Source organism: Rhinolophus sinicus, chromosome 3, assembly GCF_057876585.1.
Source record: "Rhinolophus sinicus isolate RSI-liver-muscle chromosome 3, RSI-T2T, whole genome shotgun sequence".
Classification (NCBI taxonomy): domain Eukaryota; kingdom Metazoa; phylum Chordata; class Mammalia; order Chiroptera; family Rhinolophidae; genus Rhinolophus; species Rhinolophus sinicus.
This window is the reverse complement of record NC_142503.1, coordinates 173,253,414-173,267,596: the sequence shown is the minus strand read 5'-3', so window position 1 is coordinate 173,267,596 and position 14,183 is coordinate 173,253,414. Positions and strand designations below refer to the sequence as shown.

General features: G+C 37.8%; 1 protein-coding gene and 1 pseudogene across 13 annotated transcripts in view; one reads left to right on the top strand and one right to left on the bottom strand.

Moving 5' to 3' along the window:
- Positions 1 to 14,183, bottom strand: part of RAD51B (RAD51 paralog B) — a 619,726-nt gene that overhangs the window by 467,398 nt on the left and 138,145 nt on the right. The gene's annotated exons all lie outside the window — the stretch shown is intronic.
- LOC109448380 (large ribosomal subunit protein eL6 pseudogene) lies at positions 13,033 to 13,920 on the top strand (annotated as a pseudogene).

Genomic DNA, 14,183 nt, shown 5'->3' with positions numbered 1-14,183 from the left:
AAGAATATAAAGATTAGAGTTCATTACTATCCTGTTTCCCCGAAAATAAGACCTAGCCAGACAATCAGCTCTAATGTGCCTTTTGGAGCAAAAATTAATATGAGATCTGGTATTGTATTATATTATATTATATTATATTATATTATATTATATTATATTATATTATATTATGATTATATATTATAATTATATTATATTATATAAGACTGGGTTTTATATTATAGTAAAAGATCAGGTCTTGTATTAATTTTTGCTCCAAAAGATTCATTAGCGCTGACTGTCCAGCGAGGTCTTATTTTCGGGGACACACAGTAAGCATCATCCTTCATATAATATCTGTACATCATATGTATGTTACATATGTGACGTACCTAGGAGACTGGAGCGCTCACAGACACTTTAAACACTTGTTATCTTCCACTTCATGTATACGTAAGAATAAGCACACATTTTAATGTGACATATTCCTAGAAATATAAGATACACAAGTCACATTTTTTGTTTGGGGAGAACGCATTGGACCTTTTGTGTTTTTGAAATATGAGCTTATGATAGTCATTTAGTATTGGTCTACACAAATATTGCATGTGTGGCTATTTAGAAAAAGTAAACAAATGTCTTTAATATTAAACTTGAAACTTTTTCAAGTTTACATAGAGCCTTTCTACACAATTAGTAGGTTGGTCCTCCGAAAATGAAACCTATGCAAGATGACTTACTAAATAAGGGACAGTATATTGGGCAGAGTGATTACGAATACCCCTATGGCAGGTATCATATCTTGTATTCCTACACTCTGCCCATCAGCTAGCATAATGCCCTACATATAATAGTTATATAATAAATACTGGTTGTCTTCAACAGACTCAAACAGCCCAAATCCTAGCCCTATTTCTACCACTGACATTTTTGGAAATGTAATAAATATCATTTGGAGTGTCTAGCCCACGCCTTTATCTCTCCTCTTAGAGCTATTGACCACCACCCAGAGGAGAAAGCCCAGGCCTACCACGATTTTAACCTTGTTTCTCTTATATGACCCTTACCGCTTGGCTATAGCTACCTGGATGAAGGGTAAACTCCTGACTCAAACAAAGGCAATTAGAGTGGCTCATTTGAGAATTTGAAATGAGAGGCATGTAAACTGGCATTTGGAAGCTAAACATGTCAATGATAGAGGATTATACCAAAGATTCAGCTGAGTTTCTCAGGCTATCTTAGTTCTTAGTTCTCTCTGAGCCCTAGCTGTACAAGCATCCCTTGAATTCTGAGAGGTCCCTTATATGCCTAAAGGAAAAGTTCACTTTGGGGTAGTAAGTAATAGAAATGAACTAAGGTTTGTTCAAGCACGAATCTGGAGTAGGTCACTTTTCACAACTATTACAACTCATAAGAAATATTAGGTGTATTTTTTAAGTAAGAAAGGTCCTTACATGTGTTAGTTCAAACTTTCTCTTAATCAGAAAGTCCTTTGAGAATCCACAAAGAAGTAGCTCATGCCTAACAACTTTTGAACAGAAGAAGCTAGCTCCAATTACCAGGTCCTTTTTTACAAGGAATTAAAAATCTGTAACTTTGATCCATTGGTCCTAGTTCTGTCTTCTACAGAAATTTAAATAAATTTATTCTGCTTTCCAGGTGCCAATCTTTTAGCTTTTTGAAGAGAGAGATGCCTTATTACCCCTATATGCACTCTCTTCCAGGGTACACTTCCCCAGCTCATTCATTCTTACCTGTACTTGATAAGAGACTTGATAAAATACTTAGCAAGATAAGATATTTGATTACTGTCCATGGCTACTGAGAACGACTGCTAAAAAAACCTCTACTTTCAGCTCTCCTATCTGTGCAGAAAAGGCATAAAGAAAGTACATCTATGCCCAGAGAGTATTTCTGGTATGGGGAAGTAATATCCCAGTTAGAGATAAGGAAACTGACGCAAAGAAGCTCAATTTCAAACAAGCAACAGCAAAGCTTGATATTGCCCTCAGTATTTCCTTCCATATCCCCAGGTCCATCCAGTGTGCCATGCTACCCTGCTTTCCCCATGATATTATGTTCACGGGTCTGTAGAAAGTGACCCTAAATGCACTGACGCATTGTATATACCCGGTTCCCATGCCTAAGGCCTAGCTCTAATCAAGGCACAGCAGGGCATAACCCTGCTCAGAAGCCTAAATAAACAAACAAACAAACAAAAAACCCAGGCTCACCAACATCGGGCACCAACCCATCTTATGGCATACAAACAAACAAAAAGGCGTATTCAGGAGTAGCAACTCCAGAAAGATAGTTAAGGATCTTAGAAAACCTGTTCATTCACGAAAGCATTAAGAATTCTGGCAAAATTGTCAAAATCAATTCTTCCAGAACTCTGGAAATTAACCAAAGGCTTGCAACAACCAAGGGGTTACCATATGAACCAGCTATTCCACACCTAAGAATAAATCCAAGAGAAATGAAAACATGTCCACACAAAAACTGTACACAAATATTCATAGCAACATTATTCATAATAGACACAAAGTGGAAACAACCTAAATGTCTATCAACTAACTGATGAATAGATAAATAAAATATGGTCTATCCACACAGTGTAACATTATTTGGCAATGAAAAGAAATAAAGTACTGATACATACTAAAGCATAGGTGAAGATTATGCTAAGTGAAAGAGGCTAGTCACAAAAGGTCACACATTGTATGATTCCATTTATATGAAATGTCCAGAATAGATCAATTCATACAGACAGAAAATAGATTAGCGGTAGCCATGGTCTGGAGAGTAGGAGAAATGCGAAGTGACTACTAATGGGTACATGGTTTCTTTTTGAGGTGATAAAAATATTCTAAAATTAGATATTGGTGATGGTTACACAACTCTTTAAATATACTAAAACCAAAAATTATACATTTTAAGTGTTATAAAAAATTATTTTTAAAAGGTAGTTTTCACTGACCTAAAAATTTTTCTCACCTTCGTTTCTTTGGTCATATCTCTACTCTGCCTGGAATGCATTTCCTTCCATTTCTAACTTGAAATCAGACCATTCTCTAATAGCCCATCTAAAAGCAACCCTTTCCATAGTTTGTTGTTGTTGTTTTTTTAATTGGATTGGGGAACAGTGTGTACTTCCAGGATTTTTTTCCAAGCCAAGTTGTTGTACTTTCAATCTTAGTTGTAGAGGGTGCCATTCAGCTTCAAGTTGCTGTCCTTTCAGTCTTAGTTGTGAAGGGCGCAGCTCAGCTCCTGGTTCAGTTGCCGTTACTAGTTGCAGGGGGCACAGCCCACCATCCCTTGCAGGAGTTGAACCGGCAACCTTGTGGTTGAGAGGATGCGCTCCAACCAACTGAGCCATCCAGGAGCTCAGTGGCAGCTCAGCTCAAGGTGCCATGTTCAATTTTAGTTGCAGGGGGCGCTACCCATCATCCCTTGTGGGACTCGAGGAATTAAACTGGCAACCTTGTGGTTGAGAGCCCACTGGCCCATGTGGGAATCGAACCGGCAGCCTTCAGAGTTAGGAGCATGGAGCTCTAACCGCCTGAGCCACCGGGCCAGCCCCCCTTTCCATAGTTCTGTCTGATCCTCCCAGAGTGATGTTTTTCCTTTTCCTTTGAACTTCAGGAATACTTAATAATTATTTTAGGTCACCTTCAATAAGTTAACTTTATCAGTTCTTCGCGAACATTTCTTATCTTCCCTACTACATATTAAGATCCCTGAGGGCAGGGATGATGCCATCTGTGCAGATATTCCCTGAGTATGCAGTCCTTGGCTAGGCACTTAGAAGGCGTTCTCCCAGTGTCTGGTGAATGAGTGTGCTTTGCCAAATATATGAACCTTTATAAAACAGTCTACTGTAATGCTTTTACCGTTTTTCCTGTTTTGGTCCCTTTTTAGGACACTGCTTGATGGACTAATCATCTGAAATTATTAATGTCATGTTTCACATCAAACGTGATCTCAAAACTCTATTAATCAGTCTGTTTTTCAATGTTTTCCCTTAATTAAGACACTATATATTTCTTTCCAGAATAATGGAAAATTGGAAAGTTTTTAAAATTATTTATCATATTACCTAGCCAGCGGAAAGACTAACAATTTTCCGTATTCTCGCCTATGTATTTTTTAGTGCATTAACATAGTTTGAGATCTCAACTATGTGTACAATTTTGTAAATTTTCTCCTTAGTTATGTTTCCTCATGCCATGACATATTCTTTGCAAACATAATATTCTTTCCTATAATGGAACCATCATTCTCTTTAATTCTCCTATTAGGTTGTTTCCAAAATTTCACTATTATGAATATGTATGGCAATGAATGCCTTAGTAAGTAATCTTTTTGTATTTCTGAGTATTCCTTTATACTACAAGTTAACAGATTGATCGGATTAGGTCAAAAGGAAAGAACATTCTTTAGAAAATAATATCCATTAGCTTTTCTTATTATAAAAATTGCACATGATCTCTAAAAAAAAATTTAATATAGCAAATATAAAAGAAAAATCACTCACCGCCATTGGTATATGTCTTTCAAATCTCCTCGCTTCTCTCTCAAATATGTGAAATCATGTTGTATGCAGTTTATTTTCCTATCTTAATTTGCCAATATAACATAAGCATTTTAAAACATTATTAAAAATTTTATAAATATTTTAATGACTTCATAATACCATACTGTATAAATACACAATAATATACTTAATCAGTATAGAATACATGGATTATCTTCTATTTTTAATTATAAATAATACTGCAGTAAATATCTTTACATATAAATATACACATGCATGATTATTTTTTAAGATAGATTTTTCTGTTAATACAATCTTAAGGCCAAAAAAAGTTTATGGGCAATTTCAAAACTCCTGATATTATGATACCAAGTTACATTCCAGGAAAGTTGTATTATTTTATACTCCCAACCAGAGGTTTATGAGACTACCCATATCATACACAGCATTAGACATTATCTTTAAGCAAAACAAAATTAGATAACTAAGTTTTAAGTGTGCCTTTTAACTCTATGATTTTATAATTTTTGTATTTAAATGTATTGTATATATTAATATTTTAACACAAATCTATTAATCTTTTATTTCTTTCATTTTATTTTCTTTCAATTTGTTTCTTCATTTTATTTCTTCTTTATTCAGGTTTACATCAAATCTTCCTGATATTTTCTTAGCTTTTTTTCTTAGTACTATGTTACAAAATAGTCAGTTGAGATACAATACCTACTGGGAGGCTGGTTTGCTCAGTGGTTAGAGCGTGGTGCTCATTACACCAAGGTTGCGGGTTCGAGTCCCACATGGGCCGGTGAGCTGCACCCTCCACAACTAGACTGAAAAGTACGACTTGACTTGGAGATGAGCTGCGCCCGCCCCCCCCAACTAGATTGAAAACGACGACTTGACTTGGGAGCTGCGCCCCCCACAACTGGATTGAAAAACAACAACTTCACATGAAGCTGATGGGTCCTGGAAAAACACACTGTTCCCCAATATTCCCCAATTTAAAGAGAGAGAGAGAGAGAGAGAGAGAGAGAGAGAGAGAGAGAGAGAGAGAGAGAGAGAGAGAATACTTACTTCAAAATATATATCTGTTCAAACGTGACAAAATCAGAGCCAAAGTTAGAATGAAGTTTGAAGGAATCTCAGATGCTTCTGCTGCAGCAATATCAAACCAAAACAAAGCCAATTGTCATTACTTGTAATAACACTATAGACAAAGGGAAATTTCAGTGAAGAAGGAAAATGTAAATAAACTCTGAAGAGAAATATAGAGAAAGGAAAGGAGAAAAGAAAGGAAGAAAGGAAAAGCTTTTATAATATTAAAAATTTCAAGATAATTGGAATGACCCTCATTTGCAATAAACTTGAAATATACACTTTCAATTTTATAAAATAGATACTGGATGAAATTATTTTTTAAGAGTATTTGAGGCCTGGAATGTAAGAAATATCATATCAGCTAGTGGCATGTACTGGCAAATGACAATACTGTAACCCAATTCTAGTAGACATAAATATCCAGAAAATGTGTGTGTAACTTATATTTTTATGAAGATATAAGATATAAATAGAAAATGACACAAATAAATATAACAATATTCTGTACTCATAGATTGGAAAAATTAATATGATTAAAATTTCCATACTACCCAAAGCAATCTATAAATTCAGTGTAATCCCTATCAAAATTCCAATGGCATTTTTCACAAAAATAGAACAATCCTAAAATTTGTATGAAACCACAAAAGACCCCAAATAACCAAAGCAATCTTGAGAAAGAATAACAAAGCTGGAGGCATCATACGTCCTGATTTCATACTATATTACAAAGCTTTGGTAAGCAAAATAGTATGATACTGGTATAAAAAACAGATACACAGATAAATGGAACCGAAGAGAGAAACCAGAAACAAACTCATGCATATATAGTTAATTTACAACAAAGGAACCAAGTATATACAATGGGAAAAGAACAGTCTCTTCAATAAAAGGTGTTGGGAAAACTAGACAGCCACAGAGACACCTTATTCTTGTCAAAAATTTGCCTAGACATTCCTTATCTCTCTAAAATAAAACCTCAAAAAAAAAAAGAAGGGAGAGAGAGGAGAGGGGAGGGGAGGGGAGGGGGGAAGGGGAGGGGAGAGGAGAGAGGAGGGGGAGGGGAGGGGGACGGGAATGGGAAGGGGAAGGGAGAGAGGAGAGAGTTGGAAGGAAGGAAGGAAGGAAGGAAGGAAGGAAGGAAGGAAGGAAGGAAGGAAAGAAAGAAAGAAAGAAAGAAAGAAAGAAAGAAAGAAAGAAAGAAAGAAAGAAAGAGAAAGAAAGAAAGAGAAAGAAAGAAGGCAGGCAGGCAGGCAAGCAAGCATGCTCAAACATGAAAAATGTCTAGTTTTCTTTCCTGTTATCCATGTTCTTTCCATAGAGTGAAGCCCATTTAAAGAAGCAGACTCATATATAGACCTTCCCAAAACACAAGCTCAAGGCATAATAACACTTAGCAACCTAGTGTTGATGAGAGAACATAACTGTAAAATGCTTAACACAGTACTAAGCACACTGTATTACTCAGAATGAGAACACAAAATAGTGGTCATGGAAAACGATACAGCCCAAGACAGTGTTTATTCAACTTAATTTCAATTGTATTAAATTACATGGAAAAAGATCAGAAATACGCTAAAAAGTTGAGTCTACAGCAAAAGAAACAATCAACAAAATAAAACAGGCAACCTACTGAATAGGAAAAAATATTTGCACATCACATATCTGATTAAGGGGTTAATATCCAAAATATATAAATAACACATACAACTCAACAGAAAAAAATAATCCAATTAAAAAATGGGCAGAGGACCTGAATAGACATTTTCCAAAGAGGACATACAAATGACCAACAGGTACATGAAAAGCGGCTCAATATCACTAACCCTCAGGGAAATGCAAATCAAAACCGTAATGAGATATCACCTCACATCTGTCAGAATGGCTATTGTCTAAAAGACAAGAGATAACAAGTACAGGCAAGGATATAGAAAACAAGGAACCCATGTGCAGTGCTGGTAGAATTGTGAATTGGTACAGCCATTATGGAAAACAGCATGGAGGTTCCTCAGAAAAATCAAAATAGAACTATCATATGATCCAGCAATTCCACTTCTGGGTATTCATCCAAAGGATGAAATCACTGTCTCGAGAGATACTTGTACCCCCATGTTCTTTGGTGCATGATTAACAATAGCCACGACATGGAAAAAGCCTAAGTATCCATCAAGAGATGAATGGATAAAGAAAATGTTATATTGAGATATACAAGGTCTGACAATTAAGTTTCAAAATGCAGATGTACAGAATATTTTATGCTTCTCTCTAAAAAAAATAACAACTTACAAAAACTAAATTAAGTTACATTTTACTTATGTGATCCTCATTGGTTTTTGTTTCCTGTGAGTTTAATGGATTTTAGACAGAGAATATTGTTCACCATTCCTAGATTGCATATTAAGATACAGCATTAAATTATCTTCCCTCATACTCATAAATTAACTGAATTAAAATCAGTAACAATTTTTTTATTCACCCACCACTGTGTAAAAGGCACTGAGGGAAATAAGAAGTATAAAACAAGAATTTATACTTCTTGTTTACCTATATTCTCTACTATCCAAACCTAAGGTAAGCCCTAAACAATGTAACAAATCATTTCAATTGTCTAAAAAGGAACAGCATCGGACTCATGGAATCAATCCTTTCCCCTCGAATTCACACATCCTGCCTGCCACAACAGACTACAGTTGGGCAAGAAGTAAAATGTGACAATACCCCCACTTGTCATTAATAAATACTCACTAATTAGATTATAACCAATGAGAAAGAGATAGAGAGAGGGACAAGAAAGGGAGTAGAGAAAGACAAGAGAAAAAAGAAAGAAAAGGTGATCTTGAAGAACTTGTCTCTTTTAAGGTAAACAGAACCAAAGTTTAAGAAGAAAAACACAAATTTCTTCTTATACGGTAAGGGACACTTAGAATTACTTAAAGAACTACATGGAAAGTTGTCACAAATGAAACATTCTAGACCTACACCAGTGTGGATCCCTACAGACCACCTAATACTCTCACCAGCTAAACCAATGCCAGGACAGAGTCAAGGACTCAAAACAGATTGTCTTGTTTATTTTGCATTTTAAACAGTTTAAAGAACATAGGGATTAAGGGAGAGGAGAAAACCAGGAACACTAGCCCAGTGAAATGCTTATAACCTCGTGCACCCCACTAATTGACGCAAATAAAAAGAGTCTATATCACTCTGTCCTCCTTCTACTGGTTTGCAGAATTCAAAACTAGAATTTCCCAACACTTCCTACCAGTTGGTTTCAAAATAATTTGAATGTGAAGACATCCAAGTCAATTTGTTAAAAATGTTTCTTCCTTCTGCTGGATGCTTATTCACACTGTTTTCTCTAGGAAACAGAGAGTAGTCATTCAAGTTGCTGGCACTGCGTTTTTCTGGACTGGTTACAAAAGATAGAGAGCTGACAAGAGACAAAAAGAAACCTGTTCTTATCATCGTGCTTTGTTGTGACCTGATGGGTAATAAGAAGTTCAGTGCCACATTTCACCATGTCCCTTCCCTGTTCTTTAAAAAGTTTATGGCTTAGTCCTCATTTGTAAAGTCTCAGCATGCTTCCTTCTTTTACAATCTTTTCTACAAACTGTAATGGAAAAGCTACCTCATGGCACCTTATATAACTTTAGTCCTCTCAGGGGTTTTGTCATCCCTGGTAATTTGGATTTAGAACCAAAAATCTACCCTATGCTTAGTCTCCTTGGGTTGTTGTTGTTGTTTTAATTCCAACTCATTTCTCCAGAATAGGGTTGTTCTCTCTACTTACTTGTTGAAAACATTTTTTTAACATTAATTTCCAATTTAAGTGTTGGCCCAAGGTTGCAGGTCAGCTCTGCAACTTTTCTAAAGATTTGCAGATCAAGCCAGAGAAGTAGAGTCTGGTTTGCTTTTGTGGAAAAAGTGATACAGACAAATTTGGAAACTACTACTTAAAGATTCCAAGTTCCAAATCTTACTGAAAATATTTGGGGCTTGAATTCCATTTGTATTCCCATCTAAGAAAAGTTCTTACGAAAAAACTATAAAGCTCCTAATATTTCTCAGTCACCAAGTATCTTTTCCAAAGCAGCATTCTGATCAGTAAAATGCAAATGAATCATCAATAAAGCAATTAAATTCCACCCAAGATATTCCTGTACTCAAATTCAAAGGAAAGTGCTTGGCAAAACCCATCTTAGTATCTGCCAAACCCCAAACATTTGAAAACAAATAATAAGGAACTCTAGGCCGCTTTGCCAAGCCCCGGAACGGCAATGCCCCTCGCCCGTTCAGAGTGTCTGCATATTTCTGAACATCTTCTACTTCAGCTCCATATTCTGAGCCTTTAAGTGTCAAAAGTCAAGAACTAGCAACCAAAGAATTAATAACGCTGAAGCTCTAGATAAGTAAACCTCAAACTCCAAGGTTCTGTCAGAGAGATTCACACACAATTCATCTGTTGAGAGAAGATTCTTTTTTTTTTTTTCCATTCAAGGAGCAGTTTAGCCTGAGGATTACCTTTCATTCAGCAAGGATCACCTACATTCTAACTCTTGTGGTTATTAGAGCAAATCATGGGGTGTTGAGAACTTGGCTTCCTCCACCTTCATAAAACAGTTCAAGTCCTAGAGGCAGTTAATCCCTGGAAGGCTTTGTGATCCCATCCCCTGACATGTTTGATAAATATGGAAATTGTAAAATGTTCTGACTTGTTAAAATTTTTTCAGCCTGCTCAACGTGCTCTTTGGCCTTAACACGCACAAAGTGCTGACCTGGCATGTCTAGGAGCCTCCATCACCTTCTCTATTGTGTATACACTGACAACCCCTGAAGCATAAATAAGTCACACTTCACAAAGAAATGTTTATTCTACACTCTTAAGAGGGACTCTCCTTTTCTCAAAGAAACAAAAGTATGGCAAAAGGGAGGGAAGAAGGGTGTGTACAAAAATATGTAGCAGAAAGGAGAGAAAAAAAACACCCTCTTTCTAAATGATTGTAAAGCTAAAGACCATTAAAAAAATCTGGGTTGGGATAGGTGTGTCTGCAGTTGGCTGATAAACAAAATCTTTCAGTCTGAAATTACTATGGTAAGAAACAACTGTTTCTCTTTGTTTTTCGATTTACAAAATGTAATGAATAATACAGTTTTCTTTCAGTACATTTTAATAATTCAAATGAGTCAACTTCCCTTAAACACCACTCAAAGTTAAGAAAATGAAATACTATTAGGACCTGTATCTGGACACCAACGAGCAAGAAGGCAAGCCCTGGTCTCATGAATATGTCCAACTTCTACTCATCTCAAATAACTAGTCATTTTGGAGAGTGAATAAACAACTATGTAAATACCAAGAGGACCTGTAAATGTACAAACTGGGTGTGGTGTCTAGAAACCCTGCAGACTTCTCCAGGCATAGGATTCACAGGGAAACACCAGGAAGAAACCACGAAGACAATACACTGATGAAATGTTAATGATATACACTGGAAGACCTCAAAATTCATAGCCAGCTACACTCGTCAGTCACAGCCATTCCTGATATTCCCAGATCCAACCCTCAAATTCCCAATACTTTGACCATTTCCAGAAAATTGTCTTTATGGCGTCTCCTGAGGCTGCTGCTTGTATTACACTCACAACTGTGAGGGCCACAGCAACAGGAGATGCATGGTAGAATGGAAGCAGAGGCCTCATGAATGCCAAGGTGGGCACACCTTAGTAAAAGGAAAGCAAGCAGTAAAACAGCTAAGTGGCAGAGAGCCGGAGGGAGAAGGAAAGAAGCCAAGAGTCAGGATGGTATACGTACCATTAAAATCATCCATGAACAATTGAAAATTAGTTGTAGCTCTCTAGACAGTTCTCAGGGCCTAGGTAGGTTTGGGGTAGGCAGGAAAAGGACCACCAAAGGCCATTCCAAAGGACAAGAATATGAGCTGTGGATGCTGGGAAAGGAAGCAGGAGAGAAAGAGTGAAAATGTTGACCTCTCAGCCTACCTAGTCTTCTTACACCAATTAAGGAAAGATGGAAAGCAAACAAAAAATGACTTTAGGAGAGAAAAATAATCAAAATGATTGAAAGCATCATCTCCTATCTTCCCATCAATACCAAGTTTCTTACGTACTTGAGCAGAAAGGCCTGTAGCAAATAACACTGCAGAAGGAGAAGTCAACCACCGGCTCTTATAGAAGGCAGAAAGCTCTGGAGTCTACATCAAGGTTTCTCAGACTTTAATGTGCATGAGAATCACCTGGGAATCTTGTTAAAATGCATATTCTGATTAATTAGGTCTGGAGGAAGGCCAGAGCTTTTGCAGGTCCAACAAACGCCCAGGTGATGCTAATACTGTAGGCCCATACACCATACTGTTAGTACGGCTTAGCGTGGATCTTGGTCAGGGAAATTCTGGCTTGTCTCATGACCCTGGACAAGTGTGGGGACAGAGTCCCAGAGAGCAGTTTCCAGGCTCTTGGCCTCAGGTGGAAAGGTGCTGACTCGGTAGTATATGGCCGTCAGCTGTGGCTAATTGACCATCAGCTGTTACCAGTTAGCCAATTAGCCACTGATTATAACTGCCTGGGCTGCGCTGGTTGGGGAGAAAGTTGGGAGTTGACTGAGGGAGTGAGTTGGTCGGTTGGCAGGCAGAGAAGTGAATGGCAGACTGCGGATCGTGTGGCTACTACTGCATATGTCTCGCCCAGCGTCCAGTGAGACTATAGTGATATGACTCCCCTACCTATGGCTCCGTGGGTGTTCCTTTTTGGCCTAGCCACATCCTGCGTTCTTATGTGGGGAGAGGGAGCTGAGACCCCGCAGGCCGCCCCCCACGACAAATGGAGCAGAGAGCAGGGTCTCCCACATGACAAGTTACAGAACTGCTCCAATTTCTCACTTTCCTCATTTATTAAATGGAGATACTAATGTTTACCTCAGATTTGACAGGAGACATAAAACTATTTAGCCTAATGCCTAGTTATTATTATCACTAGCACAATATTTCCTGAAGTCTAGTACACATTCCATTGGTCGTACAAAGACAAACTTTAAATTTGTAATTGTTAAGCAATATTTTAATAGGTATTAGAAAAAGAAAACAAACATTACCTTAAAGATTTCGTGGGTATTACCACTTAAGATAAAGCTAAGGTTAAAAGAAAATGTAAATTTTCAAAATTATTAGGTTTTTGCAATTATTTTTAACCATTTAAACCGCAATTACTTTTGCACCAACCTAACACTAAGTAAATAAACGTACAAGAGGTACATGGATATGACAAAAATGACGAGAGTGATACTCAACTGACTAAAGTTTGGGAAACATCAATTAACGCAGTGTTACTAAGTTTCTTGAAGGCAGGGTCTTGACCAGATTATCCCTTAAGAAACAGTTGTGTGCTCTTTCCCATCTTGCAAGATGGCGGGTGAAAAAGCTGAGAAGCCGGACACGAAGAGGAAACATGAAGCCAAGCAGGCTGATGCTGGTGGCAGGTACAGAAGGGTAACCTCAAGGCCAAAACGCCTAAGAGGGGGAAGCCCCAATGCAGCCGAGACCCTGTCCTGGTCAGAGGAATCAGCAGATAGTCCCCATCAGCTATGTATTCCCAAAAGGTCATGTACAAAAGGAAGTATTCAGCAGCTAAATCCAGGATTGAAAAGAAAAAGAAGGAGGAGGTTCTTGCTACTATCACAAAGCCAGTTGGTGGCGACAAGAATGGCGGCACCCGAGCAATTAAACTTCGCAAAATGCCTAGATACAATCCTGCTGAAGATGTTCCTCGAAAGCTTCTGAGCTGCAGCAAGAAACCCTTCAGTCAGCAGGTGAGAAAACTTTGGGCCAGCATCACTCCTGGGACCATTCTGGTCATCCTCAAGGGGCACCACAGAGGCAAGAGGGTGGTTTTCCTGAAGCAGCTAAGCAGTGGCTACTTGTGACTGGACCTCTGTCCCTCCATCGAGTTCCTCTGCGTAGAACACATTAGAAATTTGTCATCGCCACCTCCACCAAAATTGATGTCAGTGGTGTGAAAATCCCCAAACATCTCACCAATGCTTACTTCAAGAAGAAGAAGCTGCGTAAGCCCAGACACCAGGAGGGTGAGATCTTCGACACAGAGAAAGAGAAATACGAGATGACAGAGCAGCGCAAAACTGATCTGAAAGCCATGGACTCGCAAATTCTGCCAAAAGTCAAGGCTGTTCCTCAGCTCCAGGGCTACCTCTGCTCTGTGTTTGCTCTCACAAATGGGGTTTATCCTCACAAACTAGTGTTCTAAATTTATTACGAAGAACCTAATTAAATGCCTGATCTGGAGAAAGAGAGAGAGAGAGAGAGAGAGAGAGAGAGAGAGAGAGAGAGAGAGAGAGAGAGAAAGAAAGGAAGTTGTGTGATAGAGTTATGAATGTATTTCAAAACCTCTGGTCACTCAAGGCTTAGAATCCACACTTTAACCAAATGATATTCTTACCACACTTACTTACGCATATTGCATAACTATGCTTTCATAGATCACCAAACTATCCGAAGGCTAAGGAAAACACATTCCATGGAATAAAGCCATTTCCCCC